Source organism: Platalea leucorodia (assembly GCF_965183815.1).
Source record: "Platalea leucorodia genome assembly, chromosome: 16".
Taxonomy (NCBI): domain Eukaryota; kingdom Metazoa; phylum Chordata; class Aves; order Pelecaniformes; family Threskiornithidae; genus Platalea; species Platalea leucorodia.
In genome coordinates, this window is record NC_138838.1 from 7,426,742 (window position 1) to 7,440,032 (window position 13,291).

General features: G+C 40.2%; 1 protein-coding gene across 1 annotated transcript in view; it reads left to right on the top strand.

Moving 5' to 3' along the window:
* Positions 1-5,505: 5,505 nt before the first annotated feature.
* Positions 5,506-13,291, top strand: part of SPECC1 (sperm antigen with calponin homology and coiled-coil domains 1) — an 86,345-nt gene continuing 78,559 nt past the window's right edge. Inside the window, exon 1 of the mRNA XM_082328089.1 lies at positions 5,506-5,579. The gene's annotated coding sequence lies outside the window, so the exon portion shown is untranslated. The remainder of the gene's footprint in view (positions 5,580-13,291) is intronic.

Sequence of the window (13,291 nt, forward strand, 5' to 3'; positions counted from 1 at the left end):
TCTGTAACACTGCGGTTAATACTGGGAGTATCTCAGTGTTTGGGTACTTCAAATTTCAGCTGCATGGTTAGATTTCTTAAGTGTGCTAAGTTGATTTATAAGTTTAAGCAGCAGCAAACATGTTTGTTCATTCAAGCTGTCTGGAAGCAAGGAATTGCTGAACTTTAATTTAGATTCTCCCTTTTTTCTGGATTTGATTAGGTCACCAAGGCCAAACTTTTATGCTCTGATTCTGGGTGCCTATGTATAATGATATTCAGGTCTTTTGCAAAACGGCTGACTTATTACATGGGAGCTAAAATCAACAGGCACTGTAGATGCTTACTAGCTCGTGGTATTTTGTCAGTAATTTACGTGCCTTTTTTTCCCCTACCTGTGAAATAGATAAGTTATTAAGCTACTGCTACGATTAGCTGATTCTGTTCAAGTAATCTGTAAAAGGTGCAGAGAGTGAGAACAAGACAGGAACTCTAAGACATTGCTCTATGGGGAATCAAACCTTACCAATAGCTTTTTTTCTGAAATCCTGATCTACATTAGAGGGCTTGTTCCTCTCCTGGGACTTGAACTCCTTGTGCTTCATCAGTTTCTCTGTTAATTTGTCCTAGTTTTTGTTGCTGCTGTGCTCCCCGTGATGCACTCTGTGCATCTAGGCATACCCTGCAGTTCTGCTTCCATTCAGGGGCTGTCAGCAGTTCCAGTGCAAGTCCCACTGAAACAAAGCTGACAACTCAGGTCTTTTATTTGCATCACCTTGAAATGCACCAAAAAATTTCAAAGCAGTGGGGCATTCCTTCACCATCCCATTGGGGTTTTTTAATTCTAAGGCAGCCTCCAGCACACATCTTCCCCAGTCCTTAATTTTCCTGCACAGCTCTCCATTGTCAGTGATCAGCAAAAGCATAATGAAATGGTTTTCTGTTCAAAGCTCCTTAGCGTTTCTAATGGATACCTGTTGTAATTCCTTTCCTGTTAGGTGATAAAATGCAAGCTTTTCCAGCATGTGATCCCTCTCGGACAATAAGCAAAGGCAGCAAGTAGGGTTGTGCAGTATTTTGCCTGTGTAGGTAAGTAAGAACTTGCTGTGCTACTTGAATATGGTAATTCTCTATGAATTGTTAATGAATGCCACATTATAACCTATATATCAGAAAATTAACAGTAAGGAATAATAAGGAATGGAGATATTCCCTTTCCCCTAAGTCTTTCATTTAGTCATTGAAATAAGACTTTCAGTGGTTTGGTTTTTTTTCTGAAATTTTTTATCTTCCCCTTTCAGGGAAAAGGACTGAGTTTTGCCTTTTTTGCATATTTAGATTTATCTGCATTTTGAATAGAAGGGTGACTGCAGTAAAGCTATCCTTGGTTTGTTGATGTGTCTCTGATGGTTAAGAAAGTGCAGACATTTGAAAATTGCAGAGAAAAATAAATTTTGGATAAATGTGTGCAAAAGTTATCAGAGACTTTTATTTTAAGTATATGAAATACAATGAATACTCCTTCACTACGTAGATTTCCTTCCTCATTTTGCCTTTTTCTGTGGGTTGGCTTTTCTTTTGGTAGATAGATGTCTGTTAACTCTTCAGTGTTCTACTCAGAAATGACAGAAATGCTGAAAAAAGCTGGCGTCTCTTACAGACTCTTACTTTTGAAACAGGCAGTTTCCTAATTCTATTTTTGACTTACTTAGTGGCTGTTCCCTTGGAAATTTTAAAGTTGTTGTCTGGTCTTCTGAAATTTTGGCAATAGACACCAGAGGAAGCTGTTTTTCTTGTCTCCTGTAGCACTCCATGTTCCATAAAACATATCTGCCTTTTTTCCAAATTTAATGATTCTAGTCTCTTCCAGCAACAAATATTTTCTCTAGTTGCAGGTCAAAGCTGGTAGCCATGCCACAGGCTGAGCTCCTCAGGTATATAAGTGGGACATGAAACTGTATAATAGTCTCTCAAGAACGGGGCAGGGGGGGGAATCTGAGTTCTCCAAGTCAGCACACACAGCTTTCATGCACTGGCGGAGCCTTTTTGGCAACAATTGCAGGAGTTCACTTGTTATATCCACCCATTTGATCAGCAGCGTCTTGTTAACTGAACAGCAGTTGTTTTTGTCAAAATGGAAAGTGGTGCCCATGATTCATTCTGCAAATGTCCACTAGCTGCTTGAACTTCCTGACATCTGTAGTGGAACTGAGAAAATAAAGACGTTTGTATCAGTTATGCACAAAAAGGAAGAAATGCTGTCCCAAAGCCATGGCCTGACTGCACTAATACCCACTGTCTGATGCAGACTTTCCTTTGTAATTGCTTTTGGTTTTATAACTCCAGACAGAAATGTTCCAAGCCTTAACTGAATTAGAGACTTGCTTTAAAAAGACATTGTTATTGCCATAATCGCCTTGTTTATGGAATCTCTCTCCTTTGTAATTAAGGTTGTTGCATGCACAAAAGCAGTTAAATATAGCATAAATATCTGTAAATGCAAAGATATTTTAAATCTTGTTCTACGTTAAATCTTGTGTGTGAGCCTTTTTTTTTTTTCTACACTCTCTTTCTGTACATTTGCTTCTCAAATGAGCTATGCCACTACAAATTCTGCCCTTTGCCCATTTCATTAAGTTGTGTCTCATCCATACTTGTTCTTGTAAAATTGCACCGGCAGTGCAGGTTGCAACATAAAGCATGTGAATTCCTCAAATGCAGTATTTTAAAGGTGTATTGATTAGTGGGGTTTGGTCTGATTCTCTCCCACCTTGCTGCAGAGTCGTGGGAGCTAGTGGATTGAGCAGCATGCAAGCAATATGCTCACTGTTATTTTGTCTGTCAACCAAATTTACCAGCTGGGTGAGAACCTGGCAGATTCTTTTAAAAAGTTTATATTGCTACTTGATATTGTTTTCTCATCCCGGCTGTGTGAAAGTAATTATGGTTAAGGCCCTGGACAGGCCACAGGCTTTCTTTATGACCATGGCCAACTCATTGTAGCTGTCTGTTTCTGGGCTCTTTGTTCATTAAAGAGAAAGGCAATTTTTCAATTCAGAAGGTTTTGTGCTGATTTATTCTTTGGTCTAAGTAAAGAGATCAGATAATTATAGCAATAAATGCTAGTAGAAAACCTCTAAATAAACAAATATACTGTCTGGTCTTGTTGGGTTTAAGGAAATTTTGTGCCACTATTCCAGCCTGTCTGCCAAAGCTGAAGCATGTAAATGCTGTGACTGTCTCCTCACGTCCAAGCATTTTCATTTTTAGGTTTTGCTCAAGTTGTATTTATCAAAGCTAAAAATATCTTGGTGGATGAAATATAGTAGCTCATCTCCTCTCCCCACTCCCCTCATTTCAGTTCTTTATTTCTTTTGGCTGAAGGATAGGAAAACCTATTGAGCTGACAATGCTGCTCTCCCACTGAGGCCATACAAGCTCACCAGCAATGGCAAAGAGACAGTGTGTTGCAGTCCAAAAAGTGTTTTTCTTCAGACAAAGAAGCTTTTCAGCAAGGTGTATGCAACTGATGTCCCTCCCATTTATGAGTGCAGGGTCCAGGGACCTGCAGTCATTTGCTTCTGAGTCAGTACTTTTCAGATGTGTCTCCAGTTTTGAAGTGGTCCCTAATCAAAGCAGAGGGAGTGACTTGCAGTCCCTCCGCTGCGTACCTAAGTGACCTCATTGCCTATGCATGCATCACTAAGTGTAGTGTCACTTCCTCAGGGAGGAGAAACACAGTGCATGTAGATCACAATATCTCCAAGAACTTTGTTAATATGAATGAGAAAGTACTGCCTTCTTATCTGAGCTGTGAATAATCTCAAAAACTCTAAATGTTAGATGTATAAAAATACAGAATGGATAAGTTCTTCTACCTGTGATCACATAGCCTGTCCTCGGGTACTGAAGAAACTGGCAAAGTAGGCTGGATAGAAGGATTGGTACTGCGGGTGTTGGTGAACTCAGAGCACCTGGCATGACTGATTGAATGTTTAGGGACTTACAACTAATAATGTCTGCTTGAGACCTGCCAAACATAGACCATTATCACATGCTAAATGACTAATGATGTGGTCTTTTTCTTGTTCTGGTGTTTTAAGATCTGAGTTCCTCACTCTTAAGACTATCATGAGAAAGTTGGATCCCAAATCCATAACTTTCAGAAGGGATTCAGCTTGGACTCAGTCTGTGTCTTAAGGTTTGGTTACTCTGTGATAACAGGAGCGGTGCCAACACTGAACTGAAACGTAAATTCTCTCTTGGCATAACATTAGCTTCATTTAAGCCCCTTTGGTACGTAGAGTAAGGAGTTCCAGAGGGTGCAGAAAGGTTGAACTATTCAGATACAGCAACCCTTTTTAGGCTCATATTGTAAATCTTCCTTATATCTCTATTATGAGACTACTACTGTAGCATCAACATTGCTTATATACTGGGTTCCCACTACTGGGAAAGGATCCCTCTCTGCAGTTCAGGAGAGAATTCCTGATCTGTAGTCACAGTCCGAATGTCTTAGTTCAGAGACATCAGAGAGTGAGCAGCCCCCTCTCTGGACAGAGTCGAACAAAAAGCCCAGTTCTAAACACCTTAGGTTTCTGTGTTTGAAATTCAGATTTGCATTCGATTTCTCTTTGCATCCCCTCTGTTTCCTCCAACTTGATACTATCTTTGCCTGCTTTAACTCTGTTAAGACCTCTGGGCCTTTCCTTCCTGTTTTCAGACACTAAATTCTCTTCAGAAAGCTTAAAGAGGAATGTTCTTGAGCATTGCTCACTCTTGTCCCTTATTTGCTCTCTTCTAAATAAAGAACAGATTGACACTTCTTGGACAGCTCAAGAGAAGTCACTCAGGACTGATTCTAGTTACTTCTTGTGTAAAAGCCTCTGTCTTAATGTTTCTTCCTTCTCTGCACACACGCGCACACACGTGCGCGCACACACACACACACACTCTTCCACTTTTTTGAAGCAATGATGGAGGCAAGGGAAATGTCGTAAGGTGTCCTGGCTGTGATTGCTGGCACTCTGGGGGAGATGTTATTAGCATGGAACATAAAAGCTTCTGAAAGCTGCTTCTGTGGTTTCCTCTGAAAAATGCCGCCTTTCTATGGCGACCTCCTTGCCCTTCCTACATTGTATGTACTGCATGTTTTTACTTGATTGGATCATGCAGACTAGTCTGGGGTTTATGCTGTCTGCCCAGTGTCCAGTTCTGCTGTTGGAGATGATGGGATAGTGAAAGAAACTCTCTGTCTGCTTTACGGATTGAAGCATCTTGGTGTTTTGGAGGTGGGATACAAATGGCTTTCTTGCATAAATCCTCCTTGCTTTGACGAAAATATAATATTTCTCATTCCCCTGAGTAAGCAAGTGTGCATACGTGTGTGCGCGTGTGTGCTGAATGCCAAAGCACTGGTGAAGCCAGCTTGCTTCCGTATGTGAATCATTTCTCAAGCAGCTCTCTGTGTCTCGCTGCAATGTGGTTTTCCTCCCAGGGAAGCACTCAAGCCCTGAATTTTCAGTCTGGCTTGCACATGCTTTCAGAAGCTAGTAGGAGACAGTTTTCTTTTTAATGCAGAAAAGAGGACAAGCTTTTACTGTAAGTATTTTAATATCTTTTATTTTTTAAGATGGGAACAGTATTCTCTCTAGGAGGGTTCTAGGATCAGTAATGTATTCTTAGAGTGAATGGACTTGCTTTGCTCAACAACAGTTTTTTTGGTAGTATCTCACTGTAAAACTAAATTGCATGAAACAAAAAATGTACACTGCGAACAATTCTGTGTTAACTGAAAATGGGCTGGGGGTGGTCTAAAAGCCATTACAACAACAAAAAAAATCCCCCCATGGCAGCCTGTGAGAGCTGGCTACTGTATTTGTCTTCTGCTCAGCTACAGATTTTAGTGACAGAAGAGTTGAAGCTGTTTCTGCGCCTGTTTCTGCTTTCTTCTCTGGCAATTTAAGGTTGTGCTCCAACAGTCAAATGAAGCAGGAGCACGAGCAGACTTTCCTCTGCTACTGCATGTTCACATAGTCCAGTCAAGAAAGGGCAGAAAGGAACAAGCTGCTAAGCAAATAAGTTTGGCAGCTAGCGTCTCTGCAGGGGATCAGTGAAAGCATTGGGGAGCACGCCAGACGGGTACCCTCTACGGCAAAGAGCTGTTCAGATTCTCAGCAGGACCTTTTAATTGTCGCAGTTTAACAGTTGTCCTTAAAATTGTACTATGGACTGAAGCTTGATCATAGTAACAATAGTAATAATAATAGCATGTATATAGCGTGTAATATGGCAAAGGTGTAGAGGTGTTAATTAAGCCCTGTATGTGTAACAGTAAAGGATTACTGGTAGAACTGGTTTGAAAACAGGGATTCTCTACCCCTTTCTCTTGTACACAGTCTAAGTTCTTCTAGATGTCCCTTCCTAATCCTTTCTGTCTCGCTTCCAAAAGGGACTGTTTTGCATGTTCCTCTTCTACCCTTTCTAAATTATAAACTGCTCTCTGCCCCTGTAGCCTCAGTGGGAGAGAGGATATTTGATTTGCTGAAATATAGTGTTCTTTGCCTGCACAATTTCACAGATAACTAACAGAGGAATACCTCATCCTAGCATGCACAGATGTATGTACTACCCCTTCCCTTTCTAGTTCAGTTCTAAAACAATTTAATTTCATTATGTAGCCCACCAAGGTGGGTCTTTCAGTCCATGAGTGGTCCCCCAAGTCACAGTTGTAAACTGTTGATACTGTTGCCTAAATCTGTTCTGTTCCTGTTTGGTATGAATATTTTTAAAATGCAGAAGTCCTCTAGCTTCTAGTCCTTTGTGGTTTTGGAGTTATGTCCTTGTCTTTGCAAAGAAGCCTTTCTGTTAGAAGTTCACACTGTCACTCATATAAATGTTCAGAAGTTCCTAGTTTATTCACTTTAATAAGTGGTCTACTCTGCACTTTAATGGAGGATAAATATCTCCTTAAGGGATAGCTTCCAGATCTCAATTATTTCTCTGCATTGTGATGGATGGAAAATGGGAGTCAGGGAGACATCCCAGCATGTGGCAATCTGTGGGGCTGCTCACTTGCATGCCGTGTGACAGATGTTGATTTATCTCATTTTTATTTTTTTTTCCCTGTGGGGTTCCTTTCCAAGGCACATGAATGAGTGTATCTTCATAAATATGCTATTTAGTGAACAATTATGATCCCATTTTTATAACCGGAAAAACTAAAGCATAGAAAGATTACATGGCTGAGGTAGTATAATAAATCTGTGCTGGAGCTGAGGATAGAACTGAGTGGAATCCCAAGCCAACGCATTGACTGCGATATCATCCCTCCGTGCTTGGAGAGGACAGGGAAGCTGTCCGTGTTCCAGTCAGGATTACCACGTAGCCACATGCTGCGCATCTCTGTCTGCCATTCCCAAACCCATGATCGTTCCTTCTCTTTCTTGTATCTACCCTCTATGCTACAGAAAAAAGTAATGACAGGTAATTATCAGGCAAACCACTTGTAATTATTCTTAATTTCTTTAGCAATTATATAGCTCTTGCTCTATCTAAAATAAAACCTTCTTTTCTGCGTTCTTGCGGGTTGGCAAAACATGGAGTGTTAACCGTATGTGTCACTTGCTTTGTGCTGTATTCACTGGGACAGTAGTTCAAAGAACCCGGATTAATGAGCAGTAGCTACCTTGAAATTATTCTAAAACATTTTGTTCTCAACCTGCAATATACTGAATGTAAATTAAACCCATCTATTCGGGGCAGAGTCATATTGGGGAAACTCAGAGTGACCTAATTCTTTGCAATTATAACATGGTTGTAACTTCAAAAAGGAAGTTTGGAATCAATGCATCATTTTTACCCTTCCTGAATCTTTCCTTTGACTTACGTCTCCAAAGGGTGGATGTTAGCACTATGGAAACTTTCCCTGCTTGTCATACATTGAAATAATGAGAGAGCTACAACTTATAAAAACGTGTTCTCCGAATTCTGCAGCGTGAAATCACTTCCTAGATGTAGTTTTGATGTGACTTGATAAAATTTTGAATTTATTGCATAACCTCTGTGTATACATTCTGCCACTACATGCTCTTGTGTACGCTTTCCCAGGATGAGAATCTGCTGCCCCTGTGGGTCTTCCTACAAATGCATGTTGCCACCCTACCCTTCCGATTATGTCATTTTGCTTGCATGCATCCATCAGTAATGCGATGAACATGATTCAGAATTGCCACATTTAAGTCTACATCTCTGCCCTGGAGTTAGTGAAAGATCATATCAGTCTTTTGTCCTTTCAACCTTACCAAGACAACATGTCTACTTAAACCAGAGAAGCATGGTGGACTGTTTACAGCATACAGTTGTGCTTCACAGCTTCCTGAGGTATCACACCATCCAGCTGGTAGTTGCCACTGTCCTTCTGGAGGGCTAATGAGCAGAAAAATTACAGATAGGTTGGGATTTTTTGTTTCCTTATCCCCATGTTGTATATAAGATCGGGGTCATTGGGAGGTAGCATAGTTTCTCTTGTGAGATGTGTAATGGTGACTGGTTAGATAATCAGTGTGAGGAAGGGGGAGGAGGAGATTGAGTATCCATGCACAAACAGCACAATTTAAATTACAGGAGGAGCATGTTCCCAGACATTTCAAAGTACAGCTTTGGCTTGATTTTTAAGCGTCAGTCACTGTGCTGGATGACTGTTCTGGGTATTTTATCTAGAGAAGAAGCAAAGCTATCTGTTTTTTCCTGTCTTATAAATGGCCAGTAATATGGAACAAGGACAAGAGAAATGCAGCTAAATAAATCCTTTCTTCATATGCACACATGAGGTTTTGGTTGTAACTTCTGTGATTTTTTTTTAATGAGATCTAACTAAGAATAAAAGATTGACAAATTCAAAACTCCAGGGAGAACTTCTGTGGAGGAGGGTAGGCAGAAGGTTTTGTACTGCTCTCATCTGTCTGTGCCTGGAAAAGTCATCAATGACCCTAATGGTTGCCGTGGGAAGAGGATTTTATTTTGAGCAATGTTGAGACATGGAGTGTTGCAGTTGCTGACCTGGAGTCTGGCAGTCTTGTTGGGATGGTTTCAGAAGCTGAGTTGATGGCCAGAAACCTGTCATTTGTGGCTGGCTGGAACTGTCCTCACCTAGGCCATTTCTGATGTAATGTACATGTCCTTGTAACCTTTTGGCATGTTTATATACTAGTTAATAAATATCAATTTTAGAGAATTATGGAAAACACACTAAGGAAATAAGCAAGAAACACCGTAACACAAAAATGTGACATTGTCTTACCGCTGTAACCACAGGTAAAGTAACTTAGTCCTTGGGAGATCCAAGGGAGTTTCCATTGTCTGTGTGGTTCCATCTGATACCATGAAGGGAAGGGAAATGAACTGCCTCTGCAGTAGTTGCTTATACTGTAGAGGAAGGGAGCCATGTGCCCTGTAAAGAAAAATCTCATCTGATGCCATATTGAAAGTGCTTTTCTGAGTTTGAGTCCTACAGAAGAGCAATTAAACAAACAAAAAAAGCAAAGCAAACTGAAACCCCAAAGAGTAATTTTCATGTGAGGATACAATCTTCAGGCAACCTTAGCACAATAAAGATTTTGCAGATGTGACTCTCAAGCTGTATCAGAGCCACTGGTGATTAAATCCTGGGACTGGTATTTTGTTTTGTATTTTCCTAATGATTAGTTGGGTTACCTTGGGCATGTATGTGTCTTAATTTCTGTGTATTTGTTTTATATCTAAAATTTATCAACATTTTAAACTACTTGCAAAAGCACCTGGATTCTATAACTGCCTAGCTGTATTATTACAGTAGATTCTTCTCCACTTTTGAAAGTTAAATAATAATAATAATACTAAAACGAACTTTGCTTGAGGCATGCATAAAACCAGCAGAATTTGCCCTGCTGTAGCATGCAGTCTGGACATGAAAATTTCCAAGTGATGTCTTGTCTCCTGGTACTCTACCAGCAAAACATGAAAATTCAGCTGCAAATGAGATTGGAAAGCAAGTCTGCTGAGGTAGACCAGAGGAAACTGCTGCTCAGTGTTTGGGGTCAGGTTTATAATTGTTTCTCTTTCTTTGGCCAGCAAAAGCAAGAAGAGTCTTAGAGATGAGGTTTTGGGAAATGGGCATCTCTCTTCTGTTCCTTTGAGTTGTGTTTGGGTGGAAGAAGGTGATCTGGCTTGTGATTTCTTTATTTTAATGAAAGCTAAGCTTTGTACCAGTGACAATCCAGCAAGTGTCTCCACTTGGAGGAGTAATGGAGGAAGGTTGCACTGAGATAGCCTCAAAGACACTAAAAACAAGGTAACAGAAACTAGGGAAAAGAGACGATGGATGCGTTATATGGAGAAAGTCTACACACTGAGCTGAAAGGAGCAGACACCTAAGGAAAGCTGCTATGGATGACCAAAAGAGAGTAAACAGTTTGTTTTTAATTGTTAGCCCGGTCTTATTTCCAAATAGGTTTTTATCTGTGCCGTCTGTCTCCAAGTTACCAATTACTGTATTGGACTATCAGCTTTCCTGGTTTGTGACCCTGGCTTGATTCCTGATATCAGCTAAGAAATCAAGATGAGTCATATGGAAGCATCTGTCAAGCCTAAAAATTGTTGTTTAAAGTGAATTGATGTGAAAGGCAGAAAAGAATTCTATTTTAGCCCAGCTGGCTATCCTGCTATATAGCTTCCTACACACCACTAGAAAATGCTTTACAGTTTACTGAACTTGTTAGATATTTCTATGTTCCAGTTGATAGTTTGTCTGAAAATAGCAGAGATTGATTAGGTTGGAAGGAAAATAGTATAAGCATGATGCAGATTTTACATCCTAAAAAAGAAACCCTACACAGAAGAAAATTATGCTTTGATTTCACGAGAATGTGTAATAAAGGTTCTGAAATAGTCTGACCTTTTGATGTAATGAAAAGTAACTGAATTATAGGAGAATGGCACTGGGGACTGTGGGTTTTAACCCACCGAAGTCACAGACTTCTGTCTTTTGAGAGTCCTATCTACAAAGCTGGTACTTCTGACCCCATTTTTCAGAAATGCTGGGCATTTCTGGTCTTGGTGAACCTGCCATCTGGCACGTTACTCTCCAGATCTAGCAATGAGTTTTCATAATTCTTTTTTTCATTCATTTTCCCAAAGCAACTTGAATGACTCTGCTTTAATTTGACTGTCCTGCTGAGTGAGTAGTGTTACACACAGACATGAGCATCAAAACTTACCTCGTGTAAAGTACATGGGGTACAGATAATTTCTATCTCTAGCCCCCCAAGAGGGATTTTCCTATGAAACTTCATTTCTGCAGGTGTGCTAATGATTTTTATTTGCTTAATAGTGTAACTGCTAGGTTTCTTGATTGTGAAACAATATTGCTTGTCATCGCTCAAATAAACATATCTGTTCTTTTTAGTTATTCAAACGGCCTTTAATAGTCAGCAGAACGTGTTTCCTAGAAGTTTGTTCTACAGGACTGGTGAACTACTCCTTTGATGGATAGCCAAGCCGTAAGATCCAAGAGACCTAGCGTTGTTTCTGCTGATGCTGACTGCCTGTGAGAGTTAGGATAAATTCTTAATCCAGTTTTTCTAGCCATAAAATGGGAATAATTTTAGGCTTGTTCTAAGACTTTCATTAATAAATGCATGTGGACTGACTAATAAAGAAACGTCTAGGTTCTCAATCTTTAATAAAACAGTAAAATTTCAAGTAAAATGGACTATCTGTCCAGTGTAAAACTTCTGCCAACTGCCACAATAGTCCACAGCAAAATTTTCCAAATACCCTTTAAAAATACCAGTGAGAAAGAGTGAACTATATAGCATGGCCTGAATTTTTAAAGACTGTGACTCTGATGCCTGCAGGGAATTCTGAGGATTACTGAGAGAAAAAGCTCTGTCAGGACCAGCTTTACATTTTCGTAAACCCTCCGATTATCTCATTTGCAGCACCTGTTTCAGCAGAGGGGGGGTATTGAGACACCAGCACTTTTGAGTATAAAAGATTTTAAAAACAAAAAGAAGAAACCACCCCAAGCCCCCTGCAGTTTGGAAGTGACTGGCAATAGAACTGATTTTGCTGCTCTGAAGCAACATATTGTTGGCATGAACCCCCATTTATTTCAACATGGAGCTGCTTCTTATCTTCAGCTTCTATATGTTTTCAGAGTACAGCTCCAAGCAGAGCATGCTGCAGGGATTTAATTGTGGCCCACTAGTGACCTGCTCTGGCTGGTGCCAAAGAAAGACTGACTTTGAATCTCGGGATGGTGACATTCAGTTTGCTTCATAAGGGAAGTTCCTTGTGAAATGTGAAGAAATAAATGAAAAATAAAATCATAGAGCTCCAAGCATTGCTTAAAGCAAGTAATCTTCCAGGAGAGTGAGCAGAAGCATGTCTCATCTGAAACGTATTGAGACATAACGGATGTAAAACCATTAAAAAATGTGTAAAAGTGATTTTGTCACTGTATTTGCAAAAGCAGCTTGGTTGCATCTCTTGTGGAAAGCTGCTTCTCATTCAGATTTCTCTATGGGTAGCCTAGAGATAAGTCATCTCTCTGGGGCCTTTTCGGAAGGAAATGCTGGTATTTTGTTAAAGTATAGTAGACTTCCATCAATATATTCTAAAGCCACTGGGAGCCATTACCTGGTGGCAGTTTCACAGATGTAGAAATGCAGATACGCAAGGCTTGGAAAGTTGTGCGCAAAGGGCGTTGAACAATATCCTGTTATAGTAGTTAAAGTATGAGTACATGTATGCTGCCTGTGTCCAGGCTTGTGAAAGGGACGGTCTTCCAGGATCCGTTCAGCTGTGGTAAGTTAGTGGTGATCCCATTCCCAAGCTCTCATTCAAGGACAGTTTATGACCATGACTGGGTACTTTCAAAGTCGTTTCTGCCGGCTCAGAAGGATGGTCTCGCCAAGCTGCTGTTGCCAGCCTTGCCCTGAAAATGACATCAAGGAAGCAGAGGCTGCCACTTAGTCATTGCACTGCTCTGATAAACTGCTGCCTTGTTTAAGATTTGGGGCAGAAGGCTGCATTTCAGGTGTCTTTTTAACCTGAGCTTCTTTAAAAACTGCAGTCATTATTATCCTATATGTTAGGATATATTGGTGACTTGTATTAGTAGCACTCTGTCCTTAGGCTCTCTTTTCCAGCATATTTAGCCCTCTTACCTGTTTCTCCACAAATACTTTTTTTATCTTTCCAGATTTAAAAATTCTGTTGGTTTTTAATCATTCACCTATTAAAAAATCGTGTGTTTTGAGACAACTAGATAA